Source organism: Paroedura picta, chromosome 6 (genome assembly GCF_049243985.1).
Source record: "Paroedura picta isolate Pp20150507F chromosome 6, Ppicta_v3.0, whole genome shotgun sequence".
In the NCBI taxonomy this organism is placed as follows: domain Eukaryota; kingdom Metazoa; phylum Chordata; class Lepidosauria; order Squamata; family Gekkonidae; genus Paroedura; species Paroedura picta.
In genome coordinates this window covers 90,146,118-90,164,658 of record NC_135374.1, presented here as the reverse complement: position 1 = coordinate 90,164,658, position 18,541 = coordinate 90,146,118, and the positions used below count along the sequence as shown (strand labels likewise).

Genomic DNA, 18,541 nt, shown 5'->3' with positions numbered 1-18,541 from the left:
GAACAAAATCTGAGGGGCACAGAAGACTACTGAAAGGTAGGATGTAGGAAAATTGCTGTACAATGAAGGTTATAAACAATCAAACACAAATACTTCCTCCAGATGCCACCTCCTACAAAAAAACACCCTTGGCCAACATCTTGGGTTGCTTAGCTACAATAGTGAACCCACAAAAAAGCATTAAAAAGGGTGTGGATCAGCTGCAACGATAAAAGAACACTCAGTAGATAGGGAAGGGTGAAGGAAACCAGGCCATTAGGTACAAGGGCAAACACTGGAATGAAGGAAAAGGGAAGGATAACTGAAAGGAGTAAAGTTTTATCCTTCACTTAGTCAAAAGTAAAAAAAAATTTCAAATTCCTAGGACAGTACACTGTAATAATAACCATCCTGGAAGGTGGCAGCTATTTTCTTCATATGTTTATGCTAAGGCACCTGCTGAATACATTTTTGACTGTAGCTAATGATAGATCACTACATTTCCATACCAGAAGCATAAAGAAATATGGTTGTTGGTACATTATGCTCATTTCTGTTAGGTGCACATGAAAATGCATTACTTCGCAAAATGCCACATTATTATAATTTTATCATTTCACACACCAATGATCAATCTCAACTGAATGCATTCTGAAGGTCTAAACAGGATGATAAAAAAATTAGATAAGCCAACGGATATTAAAGTCCTTCTTTCAAAAGCAAGTTTATTCAACTACCGAAGCCTGATGGCTAAGGATGAAGCAAGAGAGCTAGGGGAATCAGAGGCAGAAAAATCCACACTATTTGGTGTGAAAGATTACTAACCTACCTGGGTACGTGTGTGTGTGTGCATATGCATTCTCAATAGCTCCAGGTTCAGAAATACAAAGGTAGCACCCATGTTCTTCTGACCACATTGCTATATGGATATACTCTAACTCCACTGCCCTCCTGGGAGGGACCCTGGAGAAGGCCTCTGCTTCCACTTCCTCCCTCCATCCACCCACCCAACCTTGCAACTGTTTACCCATCGCCTCGGAGAAGGCCTCAATTCAGGCTCACCATGGCAAATGGACTGTCTGGTGCAGAGGTAGTCAAACTGCAGCCCTCCAGATGTCCATGGACTACAATTCCCAGAAGCCCCTGCCAGCATTAGCCAGCAGGGGCTTCTGGGAATTGTAGTCAATGGACATCTGGAGGGCCGCAGTTTGACTACCCCTGGTCTGGTGGTATGAGCTAACATGAAGTCCTCCTCTCTTCAGAGTAAACCACATGTGAAAAATATTATGAAGTGGAAGAAACTGATATATGTATCTTTCCTACAGAAACACTATCTCCCATCCTGGCTAGGTGCCAAAGTGCAGCTATGACGGGAGCCTTAAATCTCTTTTCAGACCCACTAAACGTTTTATGTGACTTCCAGGTTTCTTCAATAGAGTACTCATTTATTTTTCATCATATCTATGTATCTTTTTTTCTTATCTGATGAAACCCTTCACATGCTGCCACTGGTGCAATCCTCTTTGGTCGCAAGGCATGGACCAGTGGATGACCAGTCAGCTTTACACCTTTATAAGGATACACACCACTTTCTTTGTTCTGTTCTATGGAGGACAGACCAAAGATCACATACCACCGTTGCCCAAAGCCTCTTCATAGCTCAAAACACAAATTACCATCCACCACAGGACTGTAAAATTCAGGAGAAAAACGTTCTGCAGGTCTTGTATTGCCTGCTCCTTAGAGGACTGACCTAAAGAATGGATCGGCTGCAACCGCACTAGAAGATACATTATCTACTGGAAAGAATTTCTTCCCAGTTGTACTTCAGAATAAAAATAAAAACAGTTTCTAAAATAAGAATGCTTTGGGAAATAAAACAGTGGTTCTGTCAGGATTGACTGGGAGACGCTCCAAGTACACCAACTTCAATGATCCGGAATCAGGCCAGAGGCAAGCAGCATTGCTGCAGCCCAATGAGGAGTCAAGTTCAAGAAAGAGCTTGCATAGTGACCCAGCTCTTCTTTGACTGGCTCATCCCAGTCACAGACCTCTTCTGGGCTTTACAATGGTTAGCTTGTTTATGGCTGTGGTTACACAGGGAGTAAAGAGCTGAGTGTTGTCCCAAGGCCCTATATTCAAGACTTCCACAGTAGATTTTTGGATTTCTCTGAGCTGAGCCTATTGATATGATCTGTACTTGCCTACTGCACTGGAATGAATAAATACACAGCAAACCTTTTTCTAGCTTAGTTCTTCCCAATGTCTCTCTAAATCTCTTACACATGTTCATTACTACGACTTTATTTTTGTATTATGAAATTAAAGTTACTGACGTAAATCTGACAACAAAAGAATTCTAAATTAAAACCTGCTAGCTCTCCCCACCCAGCCTGAAAAGTAACTTCCCATTCAGCTTCTGTTTCCCACATCCACAGCTGATCTGACTACTCAATAAGCCAATCAAGAAATCCAACTCACTTTCCTTCAAGCTGCTCAATACAGTTGTTCCACTGCACCCAAGTAAGTTAAATCTCGATGTCTTCAGCACAAATATTTTTGAAAATGCTCAGATGACATAACATGGAAAGATGTCCCTATACATCAGAATCTGCACAGAATGCACATTGCCATCTTGTAATTATCTTCTAACATAAGGTAGGAAGCAGAGAACACAAGCATTAACTTAACAGGGAGGTGAACTACTGGAACAGTAACATATTCCAAACTGTATACAACTCCAGAGTTGTATACAGAAAACATTTACTCTACCCGATGTCTTGAAAGACATGCTACACTTTAATGTTAGAGCTTTATCTCTACATCTCTGCTGTCAACAATCCTAGAAACCAGGCCTGAAACATCCATGTGTGAATTCCCTTACCCACACCATAGAAACAAAAAAACTAAAAATAATTTGTAATAAAAATTTTAATATTTTTTTCTATCTGAGAATTAATATAGGTCTCTAATATAATGTAGTGCTGTTCTTTAAACCCCTTTGGGGCTCTTTAAACCTGCTTTGGTTTCTTCAGCTGTAATGTGGGGGCCTGGTACCTTTAAATACTCCCTGCTAGTCTGCCAAGGCAGTGGGGAAGCATTTAAAAGAGGGGGGGCACAAGGCTGTCATGATCAGCTGTAACATGGGGCCTGGTCCCTATAAACACTCCCCAATACCTTGCCAAGGCAGGGGGAAGCATTTAAATGGAGCAGGGCCCCCACATTACTCATTATCAGCTTTAACACAGGGCCTAGTCTCTTTTAAATGCTTCCTGCCAGGTTGATGAGGGGAGCATTTAAAAAGAGATGTAACATGGGGCCGGGTCCCTTTAAATGCTCCCTGCCAGCCTTCCAAGGCAGCAGGAGAGGGGGGGAGCATTTAAACAGTGCGAGAGCCTCATGTTACAGCTGCTCATGACAGACCCATGGCTGTCAAGATAATCTGTAACGTGGTAGTGCACTCCCTTTAAATACCTCCACACCTTCACAGGCAAAGGGGTTATGTTCCAAAATCACCTGCTATGGGCAGTGCTCTGCCTGGAGCTTTTGGAACATTCAAAATGTCAATAGAAAAACAGACACAGTTTTATATGTTATGATGATACTACTAAATGTATATTTGAAAGATGTTTGCTGAGCACAATAAAAGCAACCTGTATATCAGTGTTCAACTTTAATCCTACTCACTGTGTCACTAAAGTATTATTTAAAGTTAAGCAATCATTCTGAAAATAGACTTTCTTTAACCAAGGGATAGCTTGAAGTGGATGCCAGCAAGAAACCAGTCTTTCAACTTACCTCAAACTTGGGTTCTTCCTACAAATTTTATGTCCTTATGTCCTCACCTCAGAGACAGAACTTGCATAATTTGCAAGCTGTTACATCTGGGTGAACAAGGAGAAAGAAAAATGCATTGCTTGGATGGAATAATGCTAGCGCATTTGCAGCAATAAGCATATAAATATACAAGTAATAAAAATTCTTCACCCAGTCCACTCACTAAATCAGTGGTCCCCAACCTTTTTATCACTGGGGACCGGTCAACGCTTGACAATTTTACTGAGGCCCGGGGGGGGGGTAATCTTTTGCTGAGGGACATTGCTGCCGCCGCCTTAGCCCCTGCTCCACTTGCTTTCCTGCCAGCGACCCCGATTTCCCGCTGCCCTCTATGCCGAGGGAGAGCCCCAGCCATGGCAGCCGCTGGAGAGCACCAAAGGTGAGCCGGCGGCAGAATGGCAGGGCATCCCCTAAAGCAGCAGCCAGGGAGGAGGACGAGGAGGAGTCACGGCCCAGTACCGACTGATCCACAGACTGGAACCAGTCCCCAGCTGCACTAAAATACAAATGTATGGTGCTTACTGAACTACACAAGACACTGCCATTGATTCACTACAGTTTCCCCCTGGATGGAGAAACACACAAAGCACAATACTCAGGTTCATAGTTATTCACTGAGCTATTTCAACATCCACTCATCTATTTCTAACTCTCTGGAACACCTCCATTTTACTGCCACTTTCAGTAGTACCACTTGAATTGCTTGTAAATTCCATAACAGACTAGCAATTATAACACACCTCCCACCATGGGACAGAAGAATCTGACTTTGTTTTAATTTAACCAGCACAGCCAAACTTGATTTTTTTTTTGGATTATTAGAATATATGTACTATCTTGCACAAGTCCTGAGGGAGAAAAATCACCTGGAAAACATTAATTACAACTCTGAAACTACCAAGCTTGCCTAATATTGTACTGGCAAGGGCACCCACTCATTATTGTTAATTTTATGAAACAATGACTCTTTAAAAATGGAAAATTTTCTTTAGTAAATAAAGCACTGGAAAAATGTTTATACCACATCTCTCATCCCTCTGAAAGAACTGCTTATATTATCCTTACATTATATTTACAGATTTATTACAAGCCAATGCAAGGGTCTGATGCAGAAGCAACACTCCTACACTTTTATCAAAGTTCACCTATTAAGACACAGCTTCTTTCTCCTCACCATCTTTTTAATGTATTTAATATTGTCTTTAGCATTCCAATTTATTTATGGGATTTATTATAGTCCTCTCTATCTTTGGGAAACCATTCAATTTCCACTTTGAGATGAGAACTACTTTAACTTGTTTAGGAAACAGATATGTGGAATGACATCAGTTAGTGGGCATCAAAATACACCACGTTTATTTCAACCATTCTCCAAATGGAGCAAGAGTAGGTGGAAGAGAACAAAATGTATTACCACGCTCAGCTGTCTGATAAAACACCAACTGCTTCAGCTGCTAATTCGGGATAATTCTCTTTTCTCCAATGCTTCTCCAATCAGAAATGAAGATGTCTTGCTATTAATTTGCTGTATTATGCGACCACAAGCTATCTACAAACATTAAGGGATTATATACACACCTCGATTCTCTGGAAGGCGGCAGACACATAAGATGCTAGCAGAGGGGCAGCGGGGAGACAGCTGCAGTTCATGCTCTTTTACCCATGACTGCAGCACTGCCACCAAAGTTGTGGTATTGGCACTGCCTGCCTGCACAGATATAGTACTGGCAGGCAGGGGACTCTCCTTTCTAGAGATGGTAGCCAAAATGGCAATGCTGAAGCCACTGGACCTCTTGCTATATTTCCCACCTTCCTCCATCCTTTTCCCCACCATGAACTGTGGGAAGTGGATAAACAAAGGAACAGGGAGCACAGGGTGTGTAATGGCTCCATAGGTTTAGGAGCCACCTTCAAGTAACACCACTGGAAATTCAAGGGCATGCATTTCACAGAGTGACAAGAAAATAATTTTGTTGTATTGGAAAGGCTCTTTCACTGAACTTGTTTGAAGTATATAATGATCAGAATGCTTGAAAATTGCCTGGGTGGAAAATTTTTCATCCATCATACTTAACAGCACATTTTCTCAATATCACATTTCATTTGTTAAAATATTTATAATTCTCGTTTCTCACTAGCTATATAGAAATGTAGTTCTGAGGATAGATATAGTGAACAGTTGTACCGCATGGTAAGAACCAAACGGTCACGTTAGAATATTGTTTTTCTGAAGAGTTGTGAAGAATCATCTCCTAAAATCAATTTTGACACACAGAATCTGAAATGTTTTCTCTCTGATTTTAATATTTCATTCTAATTGTCCATTACTTTGACAAAGTACAAAATCCAATACTTTGCATCTTTTACAATGTGGTATCAATGAAATAGACTTCAGGAGAAGGAAGCTCTGGTTAAATATACAATATACACTGAAACACTGGAGAATATTGCATTACAGGATGAATAAGGTTGAATAAGGAGAATGATACTGACAAAATGGAAGCCAGTTCCTGGGTTAACACTTATTGTATTTCAAAGTATTTCTATCTGTATAAGTTATTAGAATAATTTTAAAACTAGACTAATTCATGTTTTACAAAGTCAATTTGATCACCATTATCATCATCATTTCCCATAAAATCGAAGAGTGCTTTTGAGGCAACATCTCACTTTACTTCTGAAGGCTGAGAAAAGAAAATCTGATAAAGAACATTCAGCACTTCTCTCTCTCTCTCTCTCTCTCTGTTCAAAGGTGGTGTCTTTTTTGCTTAGTATGCACAATACGATGTAAAGACACACAGCATTTTGATTCGTATCTAGAGAAATTTTCTACTATAGAGCGTTATGGTATTCCGGTTAGACTAGAGATGCTACACTGAGAAGCAGAGCAAATTACCACTAAAAACAGACAAAGTAAAATTACCACTAAAAACAGACCAAGTCCTGCTTCTCTAAACTGGGCCACATCATGCTTATTCTGGCTTCCAACTTCCAACAACAGACTACACTATAGCTTCCCAACAATACTACACGGGCTTAAAAACTCATGGTCAGAAAAGCATTCAGAACACTATGACAATATTTTATATAAACTATAGTAAATTAACATTTGAAAAAAGCCATCCCAAGGTTTCAAAAATGCACTGGAATTTTTAGCTAGAGGGAAACCATCACTATAACATTTTTCAGTTTTCAATTTTTCCTGGTAAAAAATTACTATTACCACCATGGGAAGATCTAGTTCTATAATAATGCATCAGACTAATGAAAAGTATAAAAATAGATAGCATTCTAAGCACACATTTTTGTCTACTATTTTTGACTTGTATCTAAGTTGCAGTTACATAAGGTACCAAAATAGGTTGTGTGTTACTTAGTAACTTTCACAAAAGTCATAAATACTATTTCTGTCCTCTCAAGGGTTTAGAAGTGTGTTCTTTTCCAATCCTTCCATCCATCTGTATTTATCACAGGGTATGGCACTACCACAACATTTTAAAATCAGTATGAACATAAATTATGGACAAAATAAAGAAAACCAAAACTAATCAGAATGAGAATTCATCATGGGAGCAAATCATTTGGTAAGGAAACCTCTACCAATGCAATAAGGTAATACATTTGCCCTAACAAAACTTAATTTCACTGGTTTCAGCTTTATTTAAACCAGCATAATCCATTAACGTTTCTGTCAATATACAGCATACAGAAATTTGGGCTTCTCGTTTTCAGATCCTTCTGAATTCACTTGTGGTCATACAAGTACAGTCTACACGCGGTTTTCCTAACAGAGATAAACTTGTTTGGCCTAGTCAATGCACCTATTTTTTGTGCGCATACAGGTATTGTTATCCTTTCCCTTATATGTTTGGGAAACAGCCTTCTGGGAGGAGACTGTCCAGGGCCCTATCCATCCAGGTCCACCCTGATTGGCACTCCCCTCCAGCTCCCACCCTCCCTCCTTGCCTGCTAGTAGCCTTGTGGCTGCAGCCTCCATTGTCGCCCATGAGGAGAGAGGCAGCAACAGGGCTTTGCTCCTGCTGGGAGCCGGGGGGGGGGAGTTTGCAACCTCCCTGTGGGCCGCAAAGCCCTCTTGCCGCTGCCAGCAGGGGGGCTTTCCACTCCCTTTAGCCTGCTTTGCGGGCCACAGGAAGCCGTGGCCACCCTCTCACGCCCTCCTGCTTGCTGCCCCTTTCATAGCCCATTTTTAAAATGGGCTTTTGATACTAGTGGATCCTATAAAACATGTCCACTGACAGAAAGATTTCTATCAACAGAGCACCATATTCACACCTTCCCCCTCCTGTTGCAGGCCAAATGACCCTGAAATGCTGCTCCTTGGACAGAAAATCTGCAGAAACTTTCTGGTGGAGCCAAGTCAGTACCTGCACACCAGCTTTTCCATACACACTTGCAGGAGAACAACAAAAGAGTTTACATGTTTTTTCTACAGGGGGATTATTTCCAGGCAGGGGAAACTGCATGTGTGAAGTAGCTCTATAAAAACAACAACAACAAGAAACTCAAGTTTACAGCGTTCTCCCTTAAACCAAAAATCGCCTGTTATATTTCCCAATCGGTTAATACATGACGAATTACCAATTCACTGAAAGTGTTCAGTACTCTTTAATGTTCATACTACTATTTTCTATGCTCTTGAGTTTCAAACAAATATTGTGCCAGGGTCAAATAGCTTTAGTAAAAAAAAAACACGCCTATTTTAAATCTTCTATTCTTGCAAGATTCCAACGTCTTACCCCACACCCATTAGAAAGCAAATTCCACTATTACAATTACTGTACGTAACCAACTGATCACCAGCAGCCTACAGTAATTTGCAGAGCAAAGAAAGTCATGGTACCTGACCAAGAGGTTTGCAATCTATTCACGCTATTATAAACAGCAGTTAAGTAATTAGACAACCCTAATCCTAAACATTCAAGTCTTATTTATTTAAATGAAATTTACTTCCTAGTGTGTGTGCTTGAGACTACAACTATAATGCAATGATAATGAAATTCTGGTTCATAACCTAAGACTTCACTTCCCCCAGATCTGTTACTCTCAATGCTGAAAAAGACAACCTAGGATAGCACTGTTCTGCATAACACTGCGGAGGATTAACTGCTGAACAAAAAAGGCTATACATTAATAGCATCATTTTCGCTGACTATTGCAAACTATTCAAGTTTAACTGGAACATGTTTGGGAAAAAAAGAATAATTCTGAACAGTTAGGTAACCTGAACATTCCCATATGCACATAGAGCAGGTTTTCTCAACCAGGGTTTCATGAAACCCTGGGGTTTCTTGACGGCCTTGGAAGGGGTTCCCAAATGGGTGGAAGTTAATTAATTTTTATTTTATTTTTTTTGATTTGTTAAAAGATTTATTGGTTGCTATGACCATATATATTCAACTAAAAGACGTGGTGCAAGATCAGAAAATGTGGCGACGGCTGAGCCATAGGATCACCAAGAGGCGGACACGACTGAATGATTAACATCTTCATGACTATATGGTGTTTCATCAGACTGGAGAGAGGTGAGTAGCGGGGTACCTCAGGGTTCGGTGCTCGGCCCGGTACTTTTTAACATATTTATTAATGATCTAGATGAGGGGGTGGAGGGACTACTCATCAAGTTTGCAGATGACACCAAATTGGGAGGACTGGCAAATACTCCGGAAGATAGAGACAGAGTTCAACGAGATCTGAACACAATGGAAAAATGGGCAAATGAGAACAAGATGCAATTTAATAAAGATAAGTGTAAAGTTCTGCATCTGGGTCAGAAAAATGAAAAGCATGCCTACTGGATGGGGGATACGCTTCTAGGTAGCACTGTGTGTGAACGAGACCTTGGGGTACTTGTGGATTGTAAACTAAACATGAGCAGGCAGTGTGATGCAGCGGTAAAAAAGGCAAATGCCATTTTGGGCTGTATCAACAGAGGCATCACATCAAAATCACAAGATGTCATAGTCCCATTGTATATGGCACTGGTCAGACCACACCTGGAGTACTGTGTGCAGTTCTGGAGGCCTCACTTCAAGAAGGACGTGGATAGAATTGAGGGGGTACAGAGGAGAGCGACGAAGATGATCTGGGGCCAAGGGACCAAGCCCTATGAAGATAGGTTGAGGGACTTAGGAATGTTCAGCCTGGAGAAAAGGAGGTTGAGAGGGGACATGATAGCCCTCTTTAAGTATTTGAAAGGTTGTCACTTGGAGGAGGGCAGGATGCTGTTTCTGCTGGCTGCAGAGGAGAGGACACGCAGTAATGGGTTTAAACTTCAAGTACAACGATATAGGCTAGATATCAGGAAAAAGTTTTTCACAGTCAGAGTAGTTCAGCAGTGGAATAGGCTGCCTAAGGAGGTGGTGAGCGCCCCCTCACTGGAAGTCTTCAAGCAAAGGTTGGATACACACTTTTCTTGGGTGCTTTAGGATGCTTAGGGCTAATCCTGCGTTGAGCAGGGGGTTGGACTAGATGGCCTGTATGGCCCCTTCCAACTCTATGATTCTATGATTCTATATATGGTCATGTTGACCTGCTCACCCCCACCCTCCCTAAATGCCCAATGATGGATCTAGAGGAGGGGCTCTTGGCGGGTGTGAATGTAGCTATGCTTCTCAATTGTATTCTGCATGTTAGTGCCATTTCTGGGGGTTCTTGAGGGCTGAAGAATGTTTCTGAGGCTTCTCAATAGTAAAAAAGTTGACGGCCGATACAGAGAACCATACATATTTAAAAACACTGTATGATCCACGTAAATGTGGAGTTTATTTAGCTGTATAAATATAGCTGTAAAGAAGGCTCAAATCCCACTGAGGTCAATATAGTTATTCTGGAGTATATAACCAAAGTATCCTCCCACCTGGTCTAAGTTGCACCGATATAATAACGCTATAGCACTCATTTAATGAAATGTTGGGTGCTACAGTCAATATGCCTCATCCTAAGCAACTGTTCCAAATACTGTAACAAATGCATGGTGAAATACAATACAGAATACCCTCTTTAAAATTTCAATCAAATTAAATATGTTTGAGTGTCATACAGCTCCAGAAAACAGGTACACAAATAAGTCACTTCCCAGAATAAACTGGCTCCATTAAATAACTAGGTAAATAACTAAATAAATAACTCTACAATTCGATAGGTGAAGTATAATGTTCTTTCCCCCCACCTACACTTAGCACCACTTCACATCCTCACTGTGAAAAATGGAATTATCAAGGGCCACTGTGCCATCACATTTTGTTTACTAGTGTCCTAAAATATGTCACAGACTGTGTGTACTGCAATGCAAGTTAGCAGCCAGACATTTATGTAAAGATTGTCCAGGAGTTTGCATGTTTTAATGCTGTATTATCCATCCCTTCCAGGAGGATCATGAGCACTGATATCACAATGGTATATCACAGTTAACCATTTTGTAGAAAATAATCTTCCATTACAGTCTCTCTATACTGATACAACTGCTATCAATGAATAATCCAAGAGTATGATTCTATATTCTCCAAAAATAATTTGGTAATCTTGTCCTCTTTTTGCAACAAGACTGGAACAAACATTTAAAAACATTATGGACCTAAACTGAAATACCTTGACATGAACATGACCCTACTCTTGCAAGATGAGTTCAGGCCAGCCAACTGGTTCTGATGTCATCTTTGGTGTGTTCAAACTCGGCCAAAGTCTTGTGGCTGACAATATCACCACCTTCCTGAAGGCTGGAATTTGAACGCACAATCAAATGTCCACCATTTTACACCCTCACATCACGTTTAAATTTTACCAAGCTCTAAATAATGCAGCCTGTCCTACTTTCATGTCTGAGAGGCTGTTGGTCAGGGACAATTACATGCACCCAAAAATGTAAGGTATGAACACAGCAAAGAGACATACTTGTAACAATGACTCCTTCCCTGTAGGGTGTACTTGCTTTCATTCTTGCATAATATGTGAACCAACCCTTTGTTTTTCAAAAAAGAAGCAAAACAAAAGGATGCATGTTCTAGCTCTTTAAAAGGTATGCATACTTAAACAAAGAAAGATATTACACCTATATTTAACCCAACCAATGGACAATACATTGCTTCAAATAGCATTATCTATTCCAAGTAAACATGCACAGGGTCAAGGGACAAAAGAACAATAATATAATAATAATATTTAGCATGAACCAGAGCTGCTTCATCTTTACAGCTTCTCCCACACCCCCTTAAAACTAAGGATGTGGTGTGTGTGTGTGTGTGTGTGCGGAGGGGCGTGCCTTGCCCTCACCTTCCCTTGGTTTCTACCTGTTCACTCTCCTACACGCTCCCCCAGAGCCCATCAGTTCTGCTCTATTGTAAAATCTCCCGTGCCTTCTGTGACACCCTTAGCTCTGCCATTCCACAAGGAACCAGCATCCAGACCCCTTCTTTTCTTCCAGAGATAAAATTTTCAGAGGTCGGGGGGGGGGGAGGGGAGAAGGCAAGAAAGAAGATCATCTCCCACCTACTCCCAGCCCTTCCCCCCGCCCCCTCCACGGGGCTTTGCAATAGCCAGCCTGCCTGCCTGCCACTGAACCCTTCCCCGCCTGGGCCATCCCACTTCTCTCCTTTCGCTGCCCCCGCCCCGGAAAAACAAATCTAGCCGTCCTTCCCTCCGAGACCCCCCCCCCCTCCACCAAATCTTCGCCCCTTTTCTCCAGGAAATAAACACACACACACATTCCCTCAGCGCTCCAGCCGCCAGCAACAATCCTCCTTCCCCGCCCCGATTTCCTTTCGCCCCCCTTTTCTTTGGAGCCCTGGAAAGCTCCCCCACCCGCGCCGGATCTCCTCAGGCAGGGGCCACGGCCATTCCCCCCCCCAAAACCCCCCGTGCGGAAGAGAGACCGGGCCGGGGGGGGGGGGTGAGGCGCTGGTCAACCAGGCTCCCCCCCCCTTCCCGCTCGCCTAGGCCCGAGTGGGTCGCCCCGCCGCCCTCCCCTCCCAACTCCTCAGCCGGCCCCGCTCCAAGTTTGCGTCCTTCCCCGCCTTGCCTACCTGCCGGGGGGGGGGGGGAGCGGCGGTCAGTTCCCGACTCTGGAGCGGGACCCTCCGGCCCGGGCGAAGAAGGGCAGCGGCGAGAGAAGAAAGGGAGGGCGAGAGAGAAGTGCGGCGGCGGCCGTCGTCGGCCTCCCCCCCTTCCCGGCGGGCTCCGCTCTTTGTCTCGGCGGCGGCGGCTGGCTTCTTCCCTCCCCGCCTGCTCCGCTCGCTCGCTCGCTCGGGGCTTCTCCTGCCTTCTCGCCTGGCTGCCCTGCCTTCTCTCCTCCCGCCCAGCCGCTGGCCGCGACCTCCCGAAGGGGCCGCCGGCCTGGCCTCGCCTCGCCCCGCTGGCTGTGCGGCTCCCTTCCCCCTTCGCGCCGCCGCCTCTCCTCTCGTCGGCCGGCTCGGCGTGCCCAAGGCCCCAGCGCGTCTACCGCCGCGGCGCTCAGCCTCAGTCGCCCGGCGGTGGCGGCGGCAGCTCCGGGCCCCTCCTCCTCCTCCACACAGCCAGGCAGGCAGTTCCTCCTCTCCCCCCCCCCCTTCCTTCCTCTCTTCCTCCCTCCCTGGCCAGCCCCTTCCCTTCCCTTCCCTTCCTGCCGCCGGGATCGCGAGGGGGCGCGGAGCTCTAAGCGCCTTTCCTTTCCCGGTTGCAGGGAGGATCTCCCGCGGAGGCACCCTGGCTTGGCTCCGGCTCCTCGAGGGGAAGGGACGGCGAGGCCCGGAGGGAAAGGGAGAGAGAGAAGGGCACCCACAATGGGGGACGAGGCCAGCCGCTGCAGCGTGCCGCTGACCTGCTCATCCCACGCCCACTCGCCTCCCGTAGTGCCTTTATTGTCGGCGCCCAGAAAAGTTTGGGGAGGCAAACCCGGAGGCTCGGGAAGGCAGCAATCGCGGAAAGCCCCGCGGAACTTCGTGGGAGTTGCTTCCCGGGAAAGAACCGGCGCCGGGGCCGGCCGCCCACATCACCCGGGGAGAACCAGCTCGGGTCCCGCGGGACGTCCCGCCGCACTCGCTTGCCACGGGCTCCCGCTGGACGGGCCTTTCCTGGACGCGTTCACACGCGCGCACCTTTCCCCCGCTCGCTGGAAAACCCTGCGCGAACTGGGGCGTTCTTTGGAAATCTGGGTTATGGCGCCCTCGGAGGCTCCCGATTCAGCCGGAGAGTTTGCCTGATTGGCGCGTCTCCTTGTCGGCTGTAAACGCGACAAGAGCACGAAGCTATAAAAATGGAGTCAACGCAAACAATACCCTTTTAAAAATCCAGATCCGCGCCTCGGACCACTGTGGGTTTCCGGCATGAGTCCCCTTCCTCCCTCCCTCCCTCCAAGCACATGAGACTTCTTTCGAAAAGAAAGAGGGCAGAAAGTGTTTTAGTCGTGTCTTTCTGGTGGCATCCGCAGATCCATTGTGCTCTCGCTCTCTAGGAAAGAAAGAGAGATGTGTTTAGGGTTTAATGGGGAACGCAGACCAGGGCTTTGCCAACTAAAAATAGAAGGCGGTCCATGCTCGCGTTCCCAGAAGTGCCGCCCCAGAGAAGGGAACTTTCGGGAATAGCGTCACAGCAGCTGGTGCAGCTGATTCGCCAGGAATGTGACGTCACTGAGGCAGCACCGCTCTAGCAAGGCGGTCTAGGAGGGAAGGGAGCGCGCCTTACCTGGGAGCGATCCCTAGGAAAGAGCAAGGGATGTGCAGAACTGTAGCCAGGCCACTAAGGGACACAATGAATACTATGACCAGTGTGACACAGTCATGTACTGAAAAGAGGGCGTGCCTGTAGTCAGGTCAGTTCATGCTGGGTTGACAAGTAACTTACAAGCCATAATCAAAACAATGATAACATTGCATGCATAGACTAGGTAGTCAACCTGTGGTCCTCCAGATGTTCATGGACTACAATTCCCACAAGCCCGCCAGCGTTTGCGTATATCTGAAGAACTGTGCTTATATCGCAAATAAAACTTTGTTGCTCTTAAAGGTGCCACTGGACTCAAATTTTGTTCTGTTGGTAAAGACCAGTAGGGCTACCCATCTAAATCTACCTTCATGCATGATCTAGTTTGTTTGTTTTAAGGATAGGGCCATTGCTGCACTGTGATGTCAAATTATATCAGTTTACAAACCAAGAGTCTCTGAAGTCTTCCAGTCGTTCAGATAGAACTGCCAGTGTTCAATAGTGCTCAATGTGCATTCTTGCTAAGGAGCATGAGAAGTGATACACTGGATTAGAGCTAGATCCACTGATTTCAGAATCTTCAGCAACTGGCGGACAATAATGGTCCACCACAAATAAAGCACTCTGATATGAACATTATGTAATTAGCAATCCCATTTCTTTCAGAATGTCAGATTCTCATCCTGTTTATTAATGCTTAGCCTTGTTTTTCTAAGATTATTCATTAATTGGAAGTAAGTCTCTCTGAGTTCAATGGGATTTACTTCCAAGTAAATGTTCCAGGACTGCAGCTTGAAATGGTAATATTATCCTCACTTACCAGAGTGTAAACTCCATCCAAAACAATGAGCTAGTTATGATTTTGACTTTTTGCTCCATATCACACTTAAAACAGGAGTCTCCCCCCCCCCCCTCTGTGGGTACATAAGAAATGTTGAGAGTAGGTAATGGTGGATGCCACAACAAAATGGCCACCACAGGGTAGCTGTGAACCATTCACAAAATGGCTGCCATGGGGACTGTGTTCAACCTGAAATTGTTGTGAAGTTTCACAAAAATGTTAAGCTGTTCCAACCTGAGCATCTACCTATCATGGAGGCAGTCAATTCTGAATTGGACACAAAAGCTCTTCTAAAGCAACTCCAGATCCTCAATGAGATAGAAGAAAGACCAGATGGGGTCTTTGCTGTGATGAACATATGCCTTGAGAAAGGAGTAAGCGGGTATCTAAACATTCCACACTGGCTGCCCCAAGGGACTTGGCAACCCTGTCTGAAACCCTCATATTTTAAGGACCATCTCCTATGGGTGAGTGTGTTTAGGACTGTGGGCTTATAAACTGATCCACCCAAGTTTAGCATTTTAAGTTCCGTTTCAGACCAATGAAGTTTTATTCAAGGTACTAGCAAAAAAGCCTATTGCAACCAGGAATGCAATGGGCGCTAGGACCCAGGGGACATTAGCAGGTGCAGATCTCTCTCTCCCAGCAGGAGCCATAGGAGGTAATCATAGCTCCTTCCTAGCAGGGAAGCAAGGGTCATTTGCAGTTTGGGGCTCCTTTGCAGTTTATCTCTGTCTGTCTCTTTCCCTCCCAGTAGGAGCCATAGCAGGTAATCAGGGGTTGTTTGCAGTTTGGCAGGGCTCTCTGTGTCTCTGTGTGTCTCAGGCGACTGAGAGCAAAGTGGCTAGCATCCAGGGAATGATGGTGGGAGATGGAGAGGGAGGGCCAATCAGAGTGCGGCCAGCTTTGCTAGCCGCACCTTTATTGGCCCTATTCCATCTCGGACAGCCAGGATACTCTCCACCCTCAGGGCTGTTTCACAAATGTTAAGAGGAATAATGGATAATGATAAGCTTTTGTGTACAAGCAGACTTTTTCAGATACAGTGAAGAAGAGTGCTTGTACATGAAAGCTTTATTCTGCCACTTCAGACCAACACAGCTACACACCTGAATCTAGATTTTATACAGGTAGATTCTGTGGCTTAGGCATTGCCCAACTTTACACCAGACAGGCCTATAAATTTTCCCACTAAAATCTGTTGGGCTTTAAAATCCATTCGGTATTAATTTTGATTGGATTTTGCCCTCAGCATTTGTTGAACACATATATGAATATAAGGGGCTTTACTGCTAAAAAATGCAGTGGGTAAAACATATCCAGAATGCTCAGTTAGTTTCTGGTAAATCAATTCACCGTCCTGTGATTCTAATTGAGCCCGACAGTAACATAGCTGCTTTTCTCACTTACGGTGTGACCGCTGTATTGTCAGTGACATTCCCTTAAAAACACATTGAGAGGAGCAATTTCAAAATTGGAAACAATTCCACATTCTTGTTCTCCGTGCAGCCAGTGATCACAGACTGTTCTGGATGCTCAATCACAGAGACACGACTATTAAACGGTGTTACAATTGATTATTTTATCATTATAAATTGCACCGAATTGCACTCAGGGAAACTAATGTAGTAAATGTGGGCGTAACTGAGGACTGATAAACAGGAAATTTGTACCACATGGCAGCTATTCTTTACAGCAAACAGTTATACCCCATGTTGGTCAGTAGTTTACATTTCCCCCCTCCCACTGCCTTTGTGGAGGGGGGAAGGGTGGTGCATTAATACGGTGAGCATTGCGAAATTCATGTGGTGAGCACTGTATTACTGCCATATGAGAGATATATAGTAGCACAATCCTGGGTGGATTTACTCCAGTTTAATGTAGGGTTGCCAGCTCTGGAGATTTTGGAGTTGGAGACTGAGGAGGGCTGAGTTTAGAGAGGAGGGGGCCTTCAGCAGGATATAATGCCATAGAATCTACCCTCCAAAGAAGCCATTTTCTCTAGAGGTGCTGATCTTAGTCATCTGGAGATCTATCGTAATAGCAGGAGATCTCCAGGTGCTACCTGGATTTTTGGAACCTTAGTCCAAATCATTGGGCTGGAATGAGATTAATTCTGCATATAGTTGTACTACTAAGCACCTTTCCCGTGAGTGCCTAAGGCAGACTTTTTCAACCAGGGTTTTGTGAAACCCTGGGGGGTTCTCACAACCCCAGAAAGATTTCCTGGGTGGGTGGGAAATAATTTTAATATATATTTTAATTTGTTTAATGTTTATTGGGTGATATGACCACATATGGTCATGTTAACCTGCCCCCCCAATGGCCAATGATGGGCCTGGAGGGGGTGGGAAGGGGAGGGACCCCAGGTGGGCATGTACACAGCTATGCTTCCCAACCATATTCTGCATGACCATGCCAGTTCTGGGGTTTCTCAAAGCCTGAAGAATGTTTCAGGGGTTTCTCAACGGTAAAAAAGTTGAGGAAGACTGGCCTAAGGTTTCAGTTCTAAGCACCCTTACTTGTTTATAATATCTTGAGCTATTCTATACCTCCATGGGAATATTTAATTTATTTACTTACTTAATTTATAGCCCACATTTGTCCACAACGGGGGCCTAAAGAAACTTACATTGGTCTTTCCTCACAACAACCCTGTGAGGTAGGTGAGCCTGAGAGTGTGCAACTAGCCCAAAATCACCCAATAAGTTTCTACAGCATTGTGGAGATTTGAACCTGAGTCTCCTAGATCCTATTGTGAATATCTAATCACTACATAGCATTGGCTTTCATAGGGTTGCTATTGGTAGAAAGTAGCGAGCAACCAGACCTCGATGAGTTGTGTCAGTCACAAGATAGTGAGTCACCTGGTGGTTGCTGCCAGACCTGGCTTCAAAAGTCAAAATGGCCCTTATTCCCCCCCCCCCATCTTTTACCTTCCGAAAAAAAGGCTTGAATGCTGGCGATAGTTGTGGTTGCCTAGCAACAGTCACTAAGGATTTCTACAGGTTTTTGTATCTTTTCAGATTCTTTTGCAAACCTGGAGCTTTTCTTGGGTTTGTAGAAAGATCAGTCCTATCTGTCCATGCTAAATCTCTGGATTTAAGTATTCACAGATGAGAATATAGATAATACAAACACATGGTATCTTTATAACAGACATAAAAGTGCAGAATATCATGCGGCATGTTA

General features: G+C 44.3%; 1 protein-coding gene across 2 annotated transcripts in view; it reads right to left on the bottom strand.

Annotated features, from left to right (window-relative positions):
* The window catches only part of NCK2 (NCK adaptor protein 2), an 80,590-nt gene extending 67,243 nt beyond the window's left edge, over positions 1–13,347 (bottom strand). Inside the window, exon 1 of one of the 2 annotated variants that reach the window (XM_077343589.1) lies at positions 12,855–13,347. The gene's annotated coding sequence lies outside the window, so the exon portion shown is untranslated. Of the gene's footprint in view, positions 1–3,777; positions 3,797–12,854 lie in introns of those variants that run through there. The other variant, XM_077343592.1, reaches the window with a different exon arrangement.
* Between the last annotated feature and the right edge of the window lie 5,194 nt (positions 13,348–18,541).